The 20738-nt window shown below is 44.3% G+C and overlaps 1 protein-coding gene across 7 annotated transcripts in view; it reads left to right on the forward strand.

Annotated features, from left to right (window-relative positions):
* Window positions 1–20738, forward strand: part of HIVEP3 (HIVEP zinc finger 3) — a 425423-nt gene that overhangs the window by 185260 nt on the left and 219425 nt on the right. The gene's annotated exons all lie outside the window — the stretch shown is intronic.

Genomic DNA, 20738 nt, shown 5'->3' on the forward strand with positions numbered 1-20738 from the left:
GCTCACTCCCTGGGCACAGAATCTGTCTGGTGTCCCTTCCCAGAAGAGGGACCCTGCAGTCCAGCTGCCCTAGACCCCAAGACCAGTGCTGACCCTCCCCCTCCTCCCCCAAGACTCCCAATAGTTTAAGCACACCCTTCTCAGAGCTCCACCCATGTGGCTACGCTCATTTATAGTTTAATCCTTCAGGGACATGTCACAGTTGAAGCAAATAAGACACAGACTTTGCAGAGGGATTTCTAAACCAATCACTTTCAGAAAGTGCAAGATATATATCGATCCAGGCAAAATAAGAAATAGCTGTACACTAGTCCCTGCCTCAGTTTCCTTACCACTCTTGAGCATTATTTGGGATTTGGTTAGTGTCTTTTTTCAGGGTTCCAGGTCCCATCTCCTGGACTTGACTTCTCCAACTCGGGCTTCTCTTCCAGAGTCTCCTCTCATTCCTGCCCCAAACTACCTTTCTAGCTCAAAGCTTGACCCTTTGTGCTGATGACCTTCCAGTCTCTGGGTTTTTAAGAGCCAGCACTAACACCTTGGTCCTCTGAGACTTCTCCTGTATTATTCCATCCTCTTCTCTGCTGTCAACAAGCTGGAGAGAACTGGTTTTATCTATGTTGCAGACATCCCATTGTTCTATTAGGGTAAGGTTAGGACCCTAGGTGTTACAGTAGTACAAATAATAATATTCAGCTGTTGATGATCCTTAACTGTCCCATTCAGAGGAGGACATCCAGATGCCAGTCCCCTTCTCCTTGCCACAAGATGTATGATTCAAGAATACAGTAAAGACTATCAGAAGGGCATAAACATACAGAGAGTTCATAATATCAAACAGAATACACAAGTTGTGCATAGAAAGATGCCCCAGATTGCCACACAGAGGTAGTTCAGCTTATGTAGCTCACTTTTTAGACTGGTGCCATACATTGTTCTATGATCAGACTGCCTGGAAATGGGGAAGCTGTGGACAAAATCTGAATTCTGGGCAATATCTGTGACTGTGCTATCTTTTCTTTGGAAACATTCCATTTTTTAATGCAGCCATCAGCTTATGACTGGTAGCTAAGGAACTAAAAGCCCAAAGAGAAACTAAAAGCCTGTATTTGCTGCTGCTAAGGGTGCTATCATCAATCACCAGCATTGCACTTCACTCAAAAGACACCCTATATCTTGTGTTTTTAAGGACTGTGTACATTTACTTTGTAGGGAAGAAATTCCAGCTTGCAATAGGTTATATGACCATTTATATGGGATTACATTAAAAACCTACATAAAAAGAACATTAAAATCTAGACATTTTGCAAGTGTTGTCCAATTTCACATAAAGTTTATAAGAGAACAGCAGTTCTCAAACTGTGGGTCAGGACCCCAAAGTGGATCATGACCTAATTTTAATGAGGTCGGCAGGGCCAGCATTAGACTTGCTGGGACCCAGGGCTGATGCTGAAGCCCTAGCTCCAGTTCCACTTGAGGCAGCAGGGCTCAGGCTCCACCCCTGTCCTGGGGTCATGTAGTAACTTTGTTGTCAGAAGGGGATCATGTTGCAATGAACTTTGAGAACCCATGTAATAAAACATAAGAACGGCCATGCTGGGTCAGACCAAAGGTCCATCTAGCCCAGTATTCTGTCATCCAACAGTGGCCAATGCCAGGTGCCCCAGAGGGAATGAACAGAACAGGTCATCATCAAATGATCCATCCCCTGTCACCCATTCACTCTGGTAAACAGAGACTAGGGACACCATCCCTGCCCAACCTGGCTATTATCCTCCATGTACTTACCTACTTCTTTTTTTTTGAACCCTGTTATAGTCTTGGCCCTCACAACATCCTCTGGCAAGGAGTTCCATAGGTAGGGTGAGCAGATAACAACTGTGAAAAAATGGGATGGGGGTGGGGAGTAATAGGTGCCTATATAAGAAAAAGTCCCAAAAAACAGGACTGTCCCCTTAAAAATGGGACATCTGGTCATCCTATCCATAGGTTGACTGTGTGTTGTGTGAAAAAATACTTCCTTTTGTTTGTTTTTAAACCTGCTGCCTATTCATTTCATTTGGTGACTCCTAGTTCATGTGTTATGAGGAGTAAATAACACGTTCTTATTTACTTTCTCCACATGAGTCATAATTTTATAGATCTCTATCATACCCCTGTCTCTTTTCCAACATGAAAAGTCCCAGTTTTATTAATCTCTCCTCATACGGAAGCCGTTCCATACCCCTCATCATTTTTGTTGCCCTTTTCTGAACCTTTTCCAATTCCAATATATCTTTTTTGAGATGGGGCGACCAGATCTGCACACAATATTTAAGAGGTGGGTGTAACATGGATTTATATAGAGGCAATATGATATTTTCTGTCTTATTATCTATCTCTTTCTTAATGATTCCCAACATTCTGTTTGCTTTTTTGAACTGCTGCTGCACATTCAATGGATGGTTTCAAAGAACTATCCACAATGACTCCAAGATCTCTTTCTAGAGTGGTAACAGCTAATTCACACCTAAATAGCTCTCCTGAGTCCCTTTCCAGTGCCTTAAATACAAGAGACTATCCTTTCTCTTCTTGCCATCTTCTGCCTCATTCACTGTCCACCTGTGCAGTGAATGAAGCAGGGGTCTCATAGAATGGAAAAGTAAAGAATGCATACACAGAAAAGGGCCAAATTGCAGTTGCTTATCCAACCATAATACTGGCATTTCCTAATCATTGCAAGCTTAACATTCTCTAAATGTAAGGTTCAGTATGTTATTTCCTAGGATTTTTAAAAAGCAAACTGAAAAAAACAGAAATACCATCTTTTAAAATCATGTTAAACTCTTGCATGGGTCAGCAGCAAGAATGGAAACTAGCAGCTTTAGTATAGTATAAAGAAAAGGAGTACTTGTGGCACCTTAGAGACTAACAAATTTATTAGAGCATAAGCTTTCGTGAGCTACAGCTCACTTCATCGGATGCATTTGGTGGAAAAAAACAGAGGAGAGATTTATATACACACACACAGAGAACATGAAACAATGGGTTTATCATACACACTGTAAGGAGAGTGATCACTTAAGATAAGCCATCACCCACAGCAGGGGGGGGAAAGGAGGAAAACCTTCCATGGTGACAAGCAGGTAGGCTAATTCCAGCAGTTAACAAGAATATCAGAGGAACAGTGGGGGGTGGGGTGGGGGGGAGAAATACCATGGGAAATAGTTTACTTTGTGTAATGACTCATCCATTCCCAGTCTCTATTCAAGCCTAAATTAATTGTATCCAGGTTGCAAATTATTCCAATTCAGCAGTCTCTCGTTGGAGTCTGTTTTTGAAGCTTTTTTGTTGAAGTATAGCCACTCTTAGGTCTGTGATCGAGTGACCAGAGAGATTGAAGTGTTCTCCAACTGGTTTTTTGAATGTTATAATTCTTGACGTCTGATTTGTGTCCATTCATTCTTTTACGTAGAGACTGTCCAGTTGGCCATGTACATGGCAGAGGGGCATTGCTGGCACATGATGGCATATATCACATTGGTAGATGCGCAGGTGAACGAGCCTCTGATAGTGTGGCTGATGTGATTAGGCCCTATGATGGTATCCCCTGAATAGATATGTGGACAGAGTTGGCAACGGGCTTTGTTGCAAGGATAGGTTCCTGGGTTAATGGTTCTGTTGTGTGGTGTGTGGTTGCTGGTGAGTATTTGCTTCAGATTGGGGGGGCTGTCTGTAAGCAAGGACTGGTCTATCTCCCAAGATCTGTGAGAGCGATGGCTCGTCCTTCAGGATAGGTTGTAGATCCTTGATGATGCGTTGGAGAGGTTTTAGTTGGGTGCTGAAGGTGATGGCTAGTGGCGTTCTGTTGTTTTCTTTGTTGGGCCTGTCCTGTAGTAGGTGACTTCTGGGTACTCTTCTGGCTCTGTCAATCTGTTTCTTCACTTCAGCAGGTGGGTATTGTAGTTGTAGGAATGCATGATAGAGATCTTGTAGGTGTTTGTCTCTGTCTGAGGGGTTGGAGCAAATGCGGTTATATCGTAGCGCTTGGCTGTAGACAATGGATCGGTGGTATGATCTGGATGAAAGCTAGAGGCATGTAGGTAGGAATAGCGGTCAGTAGGTTCCGATATAGGGTGGTGTTTATGTGACCATCGCTTATTAGCACCGTAGTGTCCAGGAAGTGGATCTCTTGTGTGGACTGGTCCAGGCTGAGGTTGATGGTGGGATGGAAATTGTTGAAATCATGGTGGGAATTCCTCAGAGCTTCTTTTCCATGGGTCCAGATGATGAAGATGTCATCAATGTAGCGCAAGTAGAGTAGGGCATTAGGGGACGAGAGCTGATGAAGCGTTGTTCTAAGTCAGCCATAAAAATGTTGGCATACTGTGGGGGCCATGCGGGTACCATCGCAGTGCCGCTGATTTGAAGGTATACATTTGTCACCAAATGTGAAATAGTTATGGGTCAGGACAAAGTCACAAAGTTCTGCCACCAGGTTAGCCGTGACAGTATCGGGGATACTGTTCCTGACGGCTTGTAGTCCATCTTTGTGTGGAATGTTGGTGTAGAGGGCTCTACATCCATAGTGGCTAGGATGGTGTTTTTAGGAAGATCACCAATGGACTGTAGTTTCCTCAGGAAATCGGTGGTGTCTCGAAGATAGCTGGGAGTGCTGGTAACGAAGGGCCTGAGGAGGGAGTCTACATAGCCAGACAATCCTGCTGTCAGGGTGCCAATGCCTGAGATGAGGGGGCGTCCAGGATTTCCAGGTTTATGGATCTTGGGTAGCAGATAGAATACCCCTACTCTGAAACCTGTCTTAGTATAGTATGTCACAGTATAGTTCCCTGCAACTTACACTGGGGGGAGTAACTGTTAGCCATAGTAGATTATCCTCCAATTGGGCAAGCCACGAGAGGCGAATGTGACACATGCTTTGCTAAGTGGTTTAAAAAGCTGTTTACTGGACAGCATAGGGATATTAGAAACCAGAAATCCTAGGAGAGTGTTCTCTAGTGGTTAGAGATGGCATAGCCAAATACAATCATAATGACGGGCTGTGTGGCTAATTGGATGAGACTTGCCATATTAGAGACCTAGGTTCTGTGCCCAATGATACCAGAAGTGATCTTGTGCAACCTCTCTGTTATCTTGTCAGCCCCCTTTGATTAGCATGAAACATTGCTCAGTAACAAAGGCTATGAAGTGCACAGCATTAACACAAGTATGTGGGAGAGCTGAGACTGGAACCCATGAATTCCTGGTTGGTAGCCCAGTATGCCTTTCACAAATGGCTGCTGTTCCCTAGCTTTAACTCTTTGCATACTCTATAGCAGGGTTAGTGGGGTCAGCAGGAGACTCAATGACATTGGCATGTGGTAAAACTTGGGGCTGGAGCATGCTCAGTGCAGATGGAATATTTGGAGATTTTAGCCTCAAGCCTCTAACAGGATCTTCCAAGCATGTGCAAATGACAGTTTTCAGAAGTTATATCTTGGTGAAATGTGGATGAATTTTCACAGGGTCAGTAAAGGATTCCTCTTAGACTCCAGGACTATACCTATAAAAAATTTCAGGTTTCCTAGAGGTCTTCATTGGAATAGTTGGAAAAAAGTTTCATTTTTTGTGTGTGCCTTTTTACATTTTTTTCCCCCCTTCAGTCAGAGCTGCTGGATGCTCTTCAGTTGTGAAATTCAGGACCCCTACATATGTGCCTAAATAGTGATACGGGAGCCTGACTTTTGGCACCCAATTTTGAAAATCTTGACCCATGTGTCTAAAGTTAGGCACCTAAATCTGTAACCAAATGGCCTGATTTTCAGATCGTGCTGACCATCCACAGCTCCAGTGAAGTTAAATCAATGCCTAAATATGAATTTAGGTCTCTAACTTTAGACTTTAAGGTTTGAAAATGTTAACATCCATTTTTAATGATAGTTTACGTGTACTTTAATAATGGTACAATGTCTGTGGAATTAATACTATAGTTGCATAAATGCCAACACAATTAACCATAATTAATCATCTCACATTGGCTTCCAAAGGAAGGAAGGAGTGGTAATAAGAAACTGTATTGCACAATTTATTTTTAATTGGGACAGACTGTTTTATTTTTCAACTGATTTGCAGCACTGTTACAGGATTGTAATTCCAGCAGAACTGAAACAAATTGTTAAATTCCTTACTAAGGTCATTTATGAGTCCTAAATAATTTTGTAAGTGGAGAACTGTATCTTTCCTGGGTGACAGAAATGCATCCGATGAAGTGAGCTGTAGCTCACAAAAGCTTATGCTCAAATAAATTTGTTAGTCTCTAAGGTGCCAGAAGTACTCCTTTTCTTTTTCCTGGGTGAGATTCCCATTCCTGGTTGGGAGCAGGTAATGTAATAATTAATTACCAGTGAGCATCCAATGTGCTTTATCAGCACTGGAATCAATATCAATGATAATCAATATAGGAATACATGTTTTTTTAGATTCATAGATATTAAGGTCAGAAGGGACCATTATGATCATCTAGTCTGATCTCCTGCACAATGCAGGCCACCGAATCTCACCCACACACTCCTGCAATAAACCTTTCATCTATGTCTGAGCTAGTGAAGTCCTCAAATCATGGTTTAAAGACTTCAAGGTGCAGAGAATCCTCCAGCAAGTGACCTGTGCCCCATGTTGCAGAGGAAGGCGAAAAAACCCCAGGGCCTCTTCCAATCTGCCCTGGAGAAAAATTCCTTCCTGACCACAAATATGGCGATCAGCTGAACCCTGAGCATGTGGGCAAGATTCACCAGCCAGATACCCAGGAAAGAATTCTCTGTAGTAACTCAGATCCCACCCTATCTAACATCCCATCACAGGCCATTGGGCCTATTTACCATGAATAGTTAAAGATCAATTAATTGCCAAAATCATGTTATCCCATCATATCTTCTCCTCCATAAACTTATCTGGTTTAATCTTGAAGTCAGATAGGTCTTTTGCCCCCACTGTTTCCCTTGGAAGGCTGTTCCAGAACTTCACTCCTCTGATGGTTAGAAACCTTTGTCTAATTTCAAGTCTAAACTTCCTGATGGCCAGTTTATATCCATTTGTTCTTGTGTCGCACAATTCTCTCAGTTGTATGTGGTTTTTCTTGTTTTTAAAGTTTGGCCATGTTGAAAAACAACACACTTTTCCCATTTTAATAGTGCCTTTGCTTGGTTTTGGAAAAAGATTAAAAATTAAAGATCCTCAAAGTTATCTAGGCGCCTACCTCTCCTTATTGGGCCTAACCATTATAGTGCAACATTGCTGTAAAAAAGCTTTCACCTTTACCTATGCAGAGCAGAGGGAATCAGTTGTTTGATCTAAAGCTGTGTTGTTTTTCTGGTCTGTTATGAAAAATACCTGGTCTAGATGGACCTAAAAGGTCCTGTTTCACCCTCTAATTTGTTTGTTTTTGTGCCACATGCTTCATATGCAAAATATGAAGAGCCAGATCCTAACCAGGTATACCAGTATAAATCTAGAGTAATTTCCAATGATATTTTGATTCTGCACAATTTAAGTCAGATTTCCCCAGTGACTCTCACTGAGAATTGAATATGGGCCCTCCTAGAAAATTATTTTGGATTTTAAGAAGTTAGCACAAGGATTCAAAAGTATTGGATTATTATTTTGCAAGAAGAGGGGACGGGGGGATGAGGGCAGCATGTTTGGATATGTGCTTCTCGTAGAGTTTCTCAAGGGAGAACTTAGAGCCTAATTTTGGCACAAGTACAATCTCAACGGTATTTGAGGGTGCTCAGCATCTCATGGATCAGGCCGGGCAGGTGTGAACTTGTCTATCTGTTCTCACTCTCTTGTACTGCATTTTCAATATTTCAGCCTGAAAGTTAACAATAGTGAGCTTTGGCCAGTGCCTGTGATTTAGGAAAGGCTATTCCAATTGCTACCCAAACATCCCAGACATTACTGTCACTATGTGTTTTATTTTTCGTGAAGATGTACGTATCTCCTCATTCTTCTCCAGTTACAGAGGGGGCTTACAAGCGAGTCTTCACAGCTTCCATAGGTCGACTTGAGGTTGTCATTAGTTTCAGATGTTGTTGGCACTGGATTACAGGGGCTACAGCCAAGAAACATGTTTAGGAGTTTGGATTACTCTTGTAAATTTTAATTAATCACTTTGCTGCTGTATAAGGCAGCTCTATAACACACACTTAATGCTCAAGTATTCCATTTCTTACAGCAACATTGGACTGTGGGTTAAAAAATAAAGCTGCAGGGAAACAAATGTCTCCTTTCATGACAGTTTTATTTGTGAAGGAGCTTTCTAAGTACTCCAGAGACTGGAGGAATCTTATTTATGGGTACATGTTAATGCATTTTACTGTTATTATATCTGCACTGTCCAGTGAGGAAAGTGGTCACTGGAAACATCTATCCATTTGTGCAGACATCTCTCTAATGTAGTTCAAAAATGTTGTCATCTTCTGGCACTTTATGGATTGCAAAAGTTACCCAGAATGTATTAAATGTGTGCAGTGGCCAGTCAGGTTCCTAAGAAAAAGTGTGCATTATTGGTAATATCTTATTACAGCAGATAGGGTCTAAGTGGTTTCAGGGTATAGTCTGGGGGGCTGCTGAATCCATTTACCATCTCTCAATTTATATTCATGAGAGGACAAGAATAAGTCTTTCAAAAACGAGGTTTTAGGCAAAAATAAAAATCGTCATCTTTGCCCTTCTCCTGTCACCCACGGTGCTTCCCAGAATAGCCAGGCATAAACCATGATGTAAATCTAACTATAAGCAGGGCTGCTGCACTCTCTGACCCAGCACTGTTTCCTGCCCCTGGTCCATTACATCAGCCAGAAGCAGGAAGCTCGACAGCCCAGCTGTGCACCACTAATTACCACCTGTAAACTAGTTATGACAGGTGTGCCCCATGTCCCATCCTCTCTCTTATCCTCTGCCGTTCCTTCTCAACCACCACTCCCAGCCTCAGAGCAACTTGTCAGTAACACAACATTTGGAACATTTGTCTCTTCAGCTGAGCTTCTCTGAAACTATGAACTACAGCTCTGTGGTGTGTGTGTGTGTGTGGTGGGTCTGTGTGAGGTGTGTGTGTGGTGTGTGTAAATTTAAGGAGCTTACTTCAGACACCACTTCTGATATGCGTTCTGCACAACACACATTATATTAGTGATGCTTTGCCAATGAAATATTTAACTTTGAACCTTAAGAAAAAGAATGAGTTTGTGGGAGAGGAATGGCTGAGTCAGGGGACAGGTAACAGATAAATTTCAGAGTAGCAGCCATGTTAGTCTGTATTTGCAAAAAGAAAAGGAGTATTCTAAGGTGCCACAAGTACTCCTTTTCTTGTAACAGATACAGAATCTGTCAACTCTAGGCCACCAGTTCAGAACAATTCTTGGCTAGAAGCAACAGAAACCTGTTTCCGTCGAATGATTGTTTGACAGTCTAGGTGAAATGGATCAGTGGGCAGCTGTTCATGTCACAGAAGCTGCCACAGTCAATACCTGGTTGGGCCCTTTGTTGGCAGGCTCCAGCAGACAGGCCAAGCAGTGGTATGGACCATGGTCAGTCTGAATTTTCCTCCCAGCCATAGGGATAGATCAAGAGAACAGGGTTGAGGCAGTTGGAATCGTGTACAGAGAATTTGTGGGCATGGCTGTTGGAATCTCTGAGTGTGATTGTCATACCCTTTGCAGAGGGCCCCATACATCTCTTAAGTCACATTTAAATGCTATTTGTGAGCTTAAGTGGACCTTGTGTGGTTCACAGGACTTTTGTTGCCACTCTGCGCAGGGGTGAATTTCACCCAGTTTCCAGGGCTTTCAATGCAGCACCTTCCATCAATGCTAAATTCACTAAGAAAGTAGCAAAAAGAAATTATAAGAAAATATAATAAAATAGGGCCAAATCTCGAGTGGTGTAAAACAGCTTTTACTCCATTGACTTCAGTGGAGTTATGTCAAGGTTCTGGCTTGTAATGTACAGTCATACAAAAATACAGTGCACAGACCGTCTTAAACAGTGGTTCTCAAACTTTTGTAGTGATGACCCCTTTCACACAGCAAGCCTCTGAGTGCGACCCCCCCATTAAATTATAAACACTTTTTTTCTATTTAACACTATTATAAATGCTGGAGGTGAAGCAGGGTTTGGGGTGGAGGCTGACAGCTCGCGACCCCCCAGGTAATAACCTTGTGACCTCCTGACCCCCAGTTTGAGAACCCCTGGCTAAACATTCAGTCCAATTGAAAGAGATATTTTAAAGAAAAGGGGAGAGAAATTGATTGATTAGTGGGGAAAAGGGGATTTGAATCTGCACTTACTCATTTTTTTAATATGCTGACATTGGTGGTACACATTAGGTACCATCTAGACATTAATCAGAATGTAAAATCAGCTTTGGCATAAAGGAGTCTGCTGTGAAAAGGAGATCAGAGACTCACAGAATTTAAAGATAGAGAGGCATATTAGATTAGATCGAGTCCTGTGTCCCTAAGGGCCGGTTTGCATTTGTTCCAACACTGCGTTTTCCTCGTGCTTTTTGCAGTTTAGTGTTTAACTGTACTTATGGGCTTTCCACCACTTCCCCTCGGAGACTATTCTACAGGGTCAAAGATTCTCATTGAAGAAGGTTTTCCTAATAGTCACCTCAATTTACTCCTTTTTAATGTTACCACCCAAACTCAGTTACACCCCTAATAATTCCTGGCACTTACTCCCTGTCATTATTTGTAGATCCCTCTCACCCCTGTCTGCTTATCCAAATCCTATGTCTTTAGGCTTTGTACTCGTCTCTTTATATCACTTCCTCCAGTCCCCTGTGCCCTACCCTTCCACTAGTTTGTCCATATATTTCTAGTACGTGTCCCGAGCTCAGATAATCTGGCTTTTATGTTATAGCCCTGCAGAGTGGTGGCATGGAGTTTGCACTGTCCCTGGGAGAAGCACCTGAGAGATTTTACCTCAGGCAAGCAGGCCTGTGTGAAGGGAGAAGGAGGTGACCCTGCACCCTGCCTTGTTTTGGCATTCTGTTCCCAGGCCAGGACAGGCTGTGTTAGTCTGGGAGCTTTGGAGGCAGAGAACCACAGAGCGTGTGTGCGTGCATGCGTGTGTGTGTTTGTGTCAGCCTTGGGATCTATCACAAGGGGCAGTACATGAGCTGATTTTCTGGTGATCTTGCCCCTCTTGTATTCAACAGTGGGTGCTGAATTGTTCTGCTCTGCCTCTTTCCTCCTCCGGTGCTCCTCCCTATGAGCTTGCAAGAGGGATGAACGAGGTACAGTATGGCAGCCACTTTGCAGAAGTGGTGTAATATAGGGATAGTCGCCAGGGCTGGGAACCAAACTGAATACCAGGCATAGCTTCTCGACGCAGATACCTGTCCTGCTGTCACTCTGCATTCCTGCCAGGCTAGGACCGGCGTGATTACTTCCACCAAACCTGTCCCGGAGCCTGGCATTCAAACCAGCTGATCAGCAACTCAGTCTCCTTCTCACGTCTTAACCATCTGCTGCCAGTGGTGGTCTCTGGAGAGTCTGCCAGTCAGCAAAGCAGATGGAAAGCTCGTAGGCTGGTGGGTTAGATTATTTTTAGACCTTGCATACAGCCATCTGTTTGGGAGGGAGCCACGGGTTTGTGTTACCCGCCTGGGGCAAGGTGCTGTGGTAGCCTGTGGGGAGGAAGAAGCAAACAGGATGAAGAAAATTATCCTCCTCTAAAGAAGCTGTATCAGCTGTGTGACTGTTCCGAGCCTTCAGGCAGCCAGGGTCTGGCTGACCCACAGTGAAACATCAGGCCGTACCTGGGCTCCCATCCCCATCACTTCTGGCTGCCTACAGCCCAGACAATGCTGGGCAACCAGAAAAGTTTAGTTTCCGTGCAACACTGACTCCTGTTGCCCATGACAACCTGGTTTTAAGTCTATCAAGTATATATAGAAACCTTTGTTGCTATAGCAACTGTCCAATGCTTTTTAAAATGGAGCAGTCAGTTTCTCAGGTTGAGAAGCAGCAAAGTGGTGCTGCTATCCAGGAGGCAAACAGCTGTTTTCGATCCCTTCTGCAAAAGGTTCCAGATCTAGTATGCTAGGCATGATGTCTGGGTTCATTATACAAGGAGGTGCTGTAAGCCCCTCTGGGGGAAGGAAGGGGGGGCTCCAACTGTTGTTTTGATGCCTGAAGGGACCCATTCAGCTCTGACTTGACACTGCAGTGAAGATTGTGCAGTGGCTGAAATTTTAAATGTTGTTGTTTGTATTTCCTGTTATGTGCACATTTCTTTGTCAACCCAGAAACATCAGAGTTAAACCACAGCACCAGAAAAAACCTATGACCTCACCAGAAGGTGATAAATTATAAATCACAGACAAAAGACTCCAGCAACCTGGCAGCCCATAAGCACGTGTGATACAAATCTTGTAGAGAGCAGGCAGCACTTAAAGGATTGAATGTTGTAGCCTGCAGGAAAACAATCTGATACCATCTAAAAAGAGGATGGAGAGAGGGGGTAGGGGGGATCTCAGCAGTAGGAAGGCTTGCCTTATAGCTGTAAAGATTAGTGTGGCTTTGGTGACGGTACCTGCAGTGTGATGGCTAACCAGCCGTGTTTGGTTGCTGTGCAGATTGAACTCCTGCTCCACTGTATCTTTCCCTCCCTTCTCTTGTGGCAGACAGAGGGCTCTGATTACACCTCTCTTTCCAAGAGGGAAATGTCCAAGTTTCTGTGTCTGAGGGGTGGAGGTGTTAGAACTAACAGTGGCAGACCTGCTGAGCATCATGTGTTTCACAGGAAGCTTACATGTTTGGCAGTCCTGCTATACTTTCTTGTATCTCAGGGAACGTATTTGAAAGAGAGATGCTTTGGCCTAGGGGAAGCTGCAGTGCCTAGCGCCAGGAGACCATAGGTGCTGGTTTCATCTCTTCAACTCAGGGTTTTTAATATTTCTGTGCAGCTCATGCCACTTAGTAGTGACCAAGGCCCCATATCATCACCAGCCAGCAGGCCGATATCTATCATTCCCCTCTGGTTCATTACAAATAAAGCAATAGCAAGGTTGAAGAATAGGGTCGCCAGATGTCAGGTTTTCAACTGGAACACCCAGTCGAAAAGGGACCCTGATGGCTCCGGGGAGCGCCGTTAAAAGTCCGGTTAGCAGGGCTAAGGCAGGCTCCCTGCCTGCCCTAGCTCAGCACGGTTCCCAGAAGCAGCTGGCATGTCCCTCCAGCCCCTAGGCGAAGGGGTGGCTCAAGAGGCTCCATGCGCTGCTCCTGTCCCAGGTACCGGCACTGCAGTTCCCATTGGCTGGGAACCATGGCCAATAGGAACTGCAGGGGCGACACCTGCTGGCAAGGGCAGCCTGCAGAGCCCCCTGGTCCCTCCGCCTAGGGGCTGTAGGGACACACTGGCCGCTTCCAGGAGCCGCTGGATGTGAGAATTGCCAGGAACTCACACCCCAACCCCTGCCCCAGTCCTGAGCTGTCCCCGCAACCCAAACCCCTGCCCCAGCCCTGAGCCCCCTCCCACACCCTGAACCCCTCATTTCTGGCCCTATCCAGAACCCACACCCCCAGCCAGAGCCCTCAGCCTCTCCTGCACCCAAGCTCCCTCCACACTCTGAACCCCTCAGCCCCAGCCCAGAGCCCTCTCCTACACCCCAAACCCCTCATCCCAGCCCCACTCCAGAGCCCGCACTCCCAGCCGGAGCCCTCATCCCCTCCTGCTCCCCAACCACCTGCCGCAGTCCGGTGAAAATGAGTGAGTGAGCAAGGGTGGGGGACAGTGAATGGGGGGCAGAGCCTCAGAGAAGGGGCGGAATAGAGGCGGGGACAAGGGTGTTTGGTTTCTGCAATCAGAAAGTTGGCAGCCCTATTGCAGAAGGTCACTTTAAGCAGAGCTGGGACTAGAACTCAGGACCTAGTATGACAATACAGCCTAATGTCATACACTCAGAACAATAAATCTGTGGGCTTGGCTAGCCTGTATGTACCTACTGCTCTAACCATGAGACTGCCCTATGCTATCAGAGACAGAATAGACCTGGGAACCTTAATACTCGTGTTCCAATGCTTTTTCACAAACATCTGTGTAACTCGCTAGCAAAGTGTGTGTTGTGTCACTCTTAAGGGACTGGTACACACCGAGGATAGCTGGCTGCTTCTGCTGTCAGTTGTGCCATTACCTCAAGTGGATTGGATGCCTTGGGACATAGCTAAGGAGCTACAGAGCCTTCCATCTGTAGGGCACCAATTTGAACCCAGCCCAGCTCAGCAGGGATTAAAAACTGTTCCCATCTGATAGACGTTTGGTGGGCCATACACAAGATGAGTGTAGTGGATCTCAGTTCTAGCTACCACATTGTATAAAGTTATCACCACACTTTGCACCAGTTGGTGCAGTCTGCAGAGAAGGCATGGAGACTGAATTACCCCTGTTACACTTAGAGGCAGCCCCTCGCCCTGATCAGGACTGTGGCATGCTGTCAGGGCAGTGATTGTGGGACTGTCTTGTTGATTAAACAGAAAACTTCATTCACCAAGGCTGTGAAGCAAACCCCTTCCATGGCATTAAATCCCAATAATTTAATTTTTAAGCTGATGTGAGACTACATGCAATTTATTTTTCAATGTACAAATTAGTTCAGTACATAATTTGCATAAAGTGCACAAAACTTGCGAGCTAGTCACAGGAAATCAAACCCACTTGCACTTGGTTCACCTACATTTAAAATCATGAAATCTTCCTGAAATGATTCATCCAAAGCCCCAGCCCCAGAGCCATGGTTTGCCTTGTGCAGAGCTGATCCATGGAAAGGGACAGGCTGTTGAGCTAAAAGGAAGCTTTTTAGCTGCAAAATTGTGCAAACCGGATTGAGCTATTTCTGGAACACGCTGTAATGTATGCGTCTAGCCTCACTCTCTTCAGTAACAGCCAAATGTTTTTCATGCAGTAAAGAAAGTAAAATAGAACAACACTGTCCTGGAGCCAGATTTTCTATGTACTCCCTAACTGTGGCTGCAAAAGCCTGCGTGTGTGCACCCAAATATGCAATTAAATGCATCGGTTACAAGAGGGATATTGCATTGAGACAAGAATCTTCTGAGTGTAATCTTAGTTCAGCCACTGACTCACTGTGTGGCTTAGGGTTAGCCACAACACTCTCTTTATTGTTGTTATTATTTAGAACTAGTCATGAATTTTTGACAACATTTTTTGTCGGAAAATGCTGATTTGTCAAAACTCAGGCTTTTTCTGGGAATGTATTAGTTTTGGCAAAACTTTTGTCAGCAAGGGTTTTTAGGTCCAGGACAAAATTTCTGGTCAAAATCAGAGCAAGACGGACCCCACCTCAGAATAATCAATAGCTCAGAGATATTAGGGCACTCACCTGGGATCTGGGAGATGTGAATCAGGCAGAGTGGGGACTTGAACCATGGTCTTGCATGTGCCATTAAGTGCCCTGACCACTGGGCTCTAGAGTCAGCCTCACGCTCTCTAGCCCAATGAATATGGAACAGCTCCACCAAGAGAGAGTGACTCTGTAGCCTAGTGGTTAGGGCACTCAACCGGGGTGTGCTCTGTGTGGTAGCTACACTGGTGCAAAAATCCCACCGCAGACAAACCCATAGTCTTTGAAAAAGAATGCGGGAAAAGGGCATCAAGATATAGAAGGAGAAGAGAAAGCAAATAAAGTACATAGCACTCATTATACTGATTGTCATCCATAGATCTCAAAGCACCTTATAAAGGAGGGTCAGTATCTCCATTGCACAAATGATGAAACTGACACGAAGAGGGGAAGTGACTTAGTCAAGGTCACATGAGAGAGAGAGAGAGAGCGAGCTGGGAAAATAACCGACTTTACTCTGGTGTCCTCTTCACTGGACTGCTGCCCAGGAGGAGAGAAAAGGGAAAGAAGGAAAGAAAACAAGACACACACAGGGGGTTTGGGGAGGATAGAAATGTTTCCAGGTTAAATATTTTCAATTCCTGGTTGAGTAGTGGCCTGGCTGTTTCTAGCAAACAAGCCTGACAGTGATGCCAGCTGTAGCAGGGAAAGGCTGAGATAGATTTTTAGTTGTTTTCTTTTTGGAAAGTTGAGAGGTACAAAGTGCAAAGCATTAATGTGTATCAGTGGGTGGCTGGTCACACATTCCTTTGCACACACTAATGGAGAGCTGGGTGAGGTTTATTAGCAGGCATCGTCTCCAGAATAAGTCAGACACTGGGCTGCATTATTGATGTATGAGGCCCCCATCTCCTCTCCATATCCAACAGGGGTTAAGGCAAATTGGGAATATCTATAAACTGCTGTGATGGTAATTAAAAAGAAAATAAATTGCAGTTTTCACACCTTAATGGAAGTCCACTGTTATGAAGAGTGTGTCACTGGGCTAAGCATACTCGGAATTGAGCCAAGGTATCTGATTGGTACAGCATTTATTTCTTAGTGCTTTATATATGAAGCACTGCTATGTGATAAGCATTGGCAATAGGGGGCCAGTACTCTTGGATTTTATTCCTTTCCCTAGGTTGGCAGTATGGTCAGATGGTTAGAGCAAGGGACTGGGAGTCAGAGCTCCTTGGTTCTCTTCCTTTTCTGCCCCTGATTTGGTGTGTAATCTTTGGCAAATCACTTATCCGTTCACAGTTGTCTCTGTTCAGTCCTTTGTACAGCCAGTCTAATCATAGAGTATCAGGGTTGGAAAGGACTTCAGGAGGTCATCTAGTCCAGCCCCCTGCTCAAAGCAGGACCAATCCCCAACTAAATCATCCCAGCAAGGGCTTTGTCAAGCCTGACCTTAAAAACCTCAAAGGAGGAAGATTCCACCACCTCCCTAGGTAACCCTTCCAGTGCTTCACCACCTTCCTAGTAAAAAAGTTTTTCCCAATATCCAACCAAAACCTCCCCCACTGCAACTTGAGACCATTACTCCTCATTCTGTCATCTGCTACCACTGAGAACAGTCTAGATCCATCCTCTTTGGAACCCCCTTTCAGGTAGTTGAAAGCAGCTATCAAATCCCCCCTCATTCTTCTCTTCTGCAGACTAAACAATCCCAGTTCCCTCAGCCTCTCCTCATAAATCATGTGCTCCAGCCCCCTAATCACTTTTGTTGCTCTCCTCTGGAATCTCCAATTTTTCTACATCTTTCTTGTAGCATGGGGCCCAAAACCAGACACAGTACTCCAGATGAGGCCTCACCAATGCCAAATAGAGGGAAATGATCACGTCCCTCGATCTGCTGGCAATGCTCCTACTTATACAGCCCAAAATGCCGTTAGCCTTCTTGGCAACAAAGGCACACTGTTGACTCATATCCAGCTTCTCGTCCACTGTAACCCCTAGGTCCTTTTCTGCAGAACTGCTGCCTAGCCACTGGGTCCCTAATCTGTAGCAGTGCATGGGATTCTTCCGTCCTAAGTGTAGGACTCTGCACTTGTCCTTGTTGAACCTCATCAGATTTCTTTTGGTCCAATCCTCTAATTTGTCTAGGTCCGTCTGTATCCTATCCCTACCCTCCGGCGTATCTATCACTCCTCCTAGTTTAGTGTCATCTGCAAAGTTGCCACTCTACAAATCCATGCCACCCTCCAGATCATTAATGAAGATATTGAACAAAACCAGTCCCAGAACCGACCCTTGGGGCACTCCGCTTGATACTGGCTGTCAACTAGACATGGAGCCATTGATCACTACCCGTTGAGCCCAACGATCTAGCCATCTTTATATCCACCTTATAGTCCAATAATACCTGTGTCCTAGCTGCACTATGATGCTAAATTATTTAACGTTTGTAAAACTGCTTTCAGAGCATCAGATGGGAGGTGCCAGATAACCAGAAAGTATTATTTACTGTACTGTTATTGTTATTGTGCAGTTTCACTTAGGGCCCTTTAAAAATATCTGTAAAAGTTCAGTTGATATTTAATACATTTGAAAGTTGATTCGCAAAAACTCTCTCACTGTACAGCACTATAAGAAGACATATGCAGCCTTGCTGCTGAAGCATTGGATGGTTTTAGCATGCAATCTCACTTCTGCTATTATACACTCTGCACACATGCAGAACTCTAAGTCTATGGGCAGACTCAGACATCTGTGCCTATCGCTGCATTAGTAATTTTTGTCAGGCTCTCCTACACATTGGTGATGGTTGGGTCTTAATCACCTAGGTAGAAAAACAGACCTTTACCCATTTAAGCAGAACATATAGAGATCTTAAAGCCACTGGGAAAGCAGAATTTTTTCCCCACATAATTCTCTCCTGCAAGTAGTGTGATCCTGAGATTCAAAGGGAAAACAAAACATGGAGAGGGCTGGAGTATTAATGGTAGATGATACAATTTATTTGGGAATGGAGGGCATTGGATTAAAATTGGATCTTGAGCCTTCCAGAAACTGCAGTTCCTAAACTAGAGGGGGAAATGTAAATTTTAGATTACACATACTATATGCAATACACTTTGCTTCCAGTGAGCTTTTTCTGGCGTTTTATAAACACTTCTAGCTCTCTAAGGACAGAGGCATTGTGGGAGGGAATGTCAGCAGGTTACAGAAATTTGATTGCCTACTAAATAATTCTCAAGAAGGTGGGTAGACTTATTTTAGTGAAAGGGACAATGAAGTCTTACGGAATTTAATAGAAAATGGTAACTTTTCCAATGTTTGTGACATAGCCTATAGAATTTAAGAGAATTATATCTATATTGTAGAATTCCATAGGCAGGTTCAAAAAACCTATAAAAAGGATCTCATTCTCTAGTAAATCCTGTGGGTTGTTAAAGTTATTTTTATAGAACTCTGTAAGTTTTTTTTATAGACCTATTGGTTTCATCCCTGTTAAATTCACTAAGACTTGTCCTTAAGAGACAGTTGACAGCCTCAAAATTCAACAGGTTTTTCTTTCCCAATTAGATGTTATTCTTTCTGTGCAGATTTTTCCTTCAGAACAAACGCTTTAGTTTTTTTATTTTAAACCAGTGTGAACAATCCCAATACTTATGATCAGCCCTATAGTACCAGTAAGTTTGTATGTGATATCGTATGTACTGTGTGTGTATGTGTGTGCACAATGGAAGAAAAACATTAATAAGGGGTCAGATTTCAATTTCCAGTGTTATTTAATCATGTTTTATTTTCAGTGGGATGGATAGTGGAGAAAATGACTTGAAGAATTATGAAGAAACCTTAAGATGTCCATTTTCATTAAACCCTTGTAGTAAGAATTGGCTTTGTAGTTCTTCCTTCTCACATACAAAAGCAAAATGAGCTAAATGGCCAAAGAGAATGACCATGTCAGTGTGTATTTTCAGAAAGGTCTGGGAAGACGCGTAGTGCAGTAAAGGGGGCATAGGACCTGGGCTCAAAAATGCTGGGTTCTATTTTTGGTTCTGGCACGATGACATTGGGACTCTATGCCTCAGTTTCCCCATCTGTAAAACAGGGATAATGTTACTTGCCCACCTCACAGGTCTTTTGTGAGAATGAATTAACATTTATAAAGAGCTTAGAAACACTCAAACAAAAGGTGCTGTATGAGGACAGAGTCTTACGGTTGTCTTTAATTTCTCCCATAAATTCTCGCTGTGCCTCCTTTCTCTCATTTGCATGCACACATGCAACCTGTCCCACCTCAATGCTTTCATTCACATTTCTCTCATTAGGGCTGCTCCCCTTCTGGAGATTCTGGACATTGGTCAGAACAGACGGAAGTTCGGATTTATGTAACAATACTGTAGCTGTTCTAACTAGCGTGTACTGGAGAGTGAAGCCAGCTGATGTGACACTGCCTGGCAGGTTTAGTATGCAGTGACAGCATAGCCCTTCTGCAGGGGCTGTCTGAAGGCACTTTCATTGACACTGCACAATGGCAGCTGTCAGAGGCTTCCTCTTGCTGCTGTTATTCCTGGAACCATATTGTCTTTTCCTTAGATCTGCATTAAGCGGATCTGAGCAACCATTTGAAGACTATTTTCATGGGTATGTTTTCGTGATGGGGTGCACGTTGTCTAGTATAATTTAGCCCACTTTGTCCTAAATAATCGCCTGGTTATAAACACCCTTTAGAATTCCGAGGAGGAATCACTGCAGTGAGCTGATGAAGACAACTCTCTGGCCTTCCGTCTCCCAGTTTGAAAAGACTGGATCTTACCCAGCTCCTGAACTTTTGCATAACCTCCCTTCTTACTGACTGCAACTGCACATCTGGAGCCAATCCCATCCTTCTCCTGGCTCTCCTCCCTACAGCCATCAGCTTACTCCAGCTTCCCATTGCCAATTAGCCCAGGAGATGCACTTGCATAGTTTCACAGGGAGCTGTGTGCGTGCATCTTCTGAGATCTACAATCAGCAGCTAAGGTCCATATGGTCTCACCCTGGCTGCTGTTTTCCCCTAGGCTTCTTCCTACTCCTTTTTCTCAACCATGAGTGACTGCCGACTCTCTCCCCCAGTGCCCCTTCCTGCTCTCCCTGGCTTTATACAAGCCCCTCTTCTTCCTGTCTAGCTGGGCTTCAGGTAAGTTAGGGCTGTATATCTAGCCTACACCTCACTCCGGTGCAGCCCATCCTGTCAAGCATCCCATTTTAACCCCCTCAGGAGTGGGGTGGGATGAACACCCCATCAGAGGAGTGCATACTAGAGATCAGTTTCAGCATCTGAGAGGCAGTCAGCACTGTCTTCAGCACGATCTTCACTACAACTTGTCTACCTGCTGTAGGAACCCATCACTGTTCCCTTTGA

This window comes from Dermochelys coriacea, chromosome 19 (genome assembly GCF_009764565.3).
Source record: "Dermochelys coriacea isolate rDerCor1 chromosome 19, rDerCor1.pri.v4, whole genome shotgun sequence".
In the NCBI taxonomy this organism is placed as follows: Eukaryota; Metazoa; Chordata; order Testudines; family Dermochelyidae; genus Dermochelys; species Dermochelys coriacea.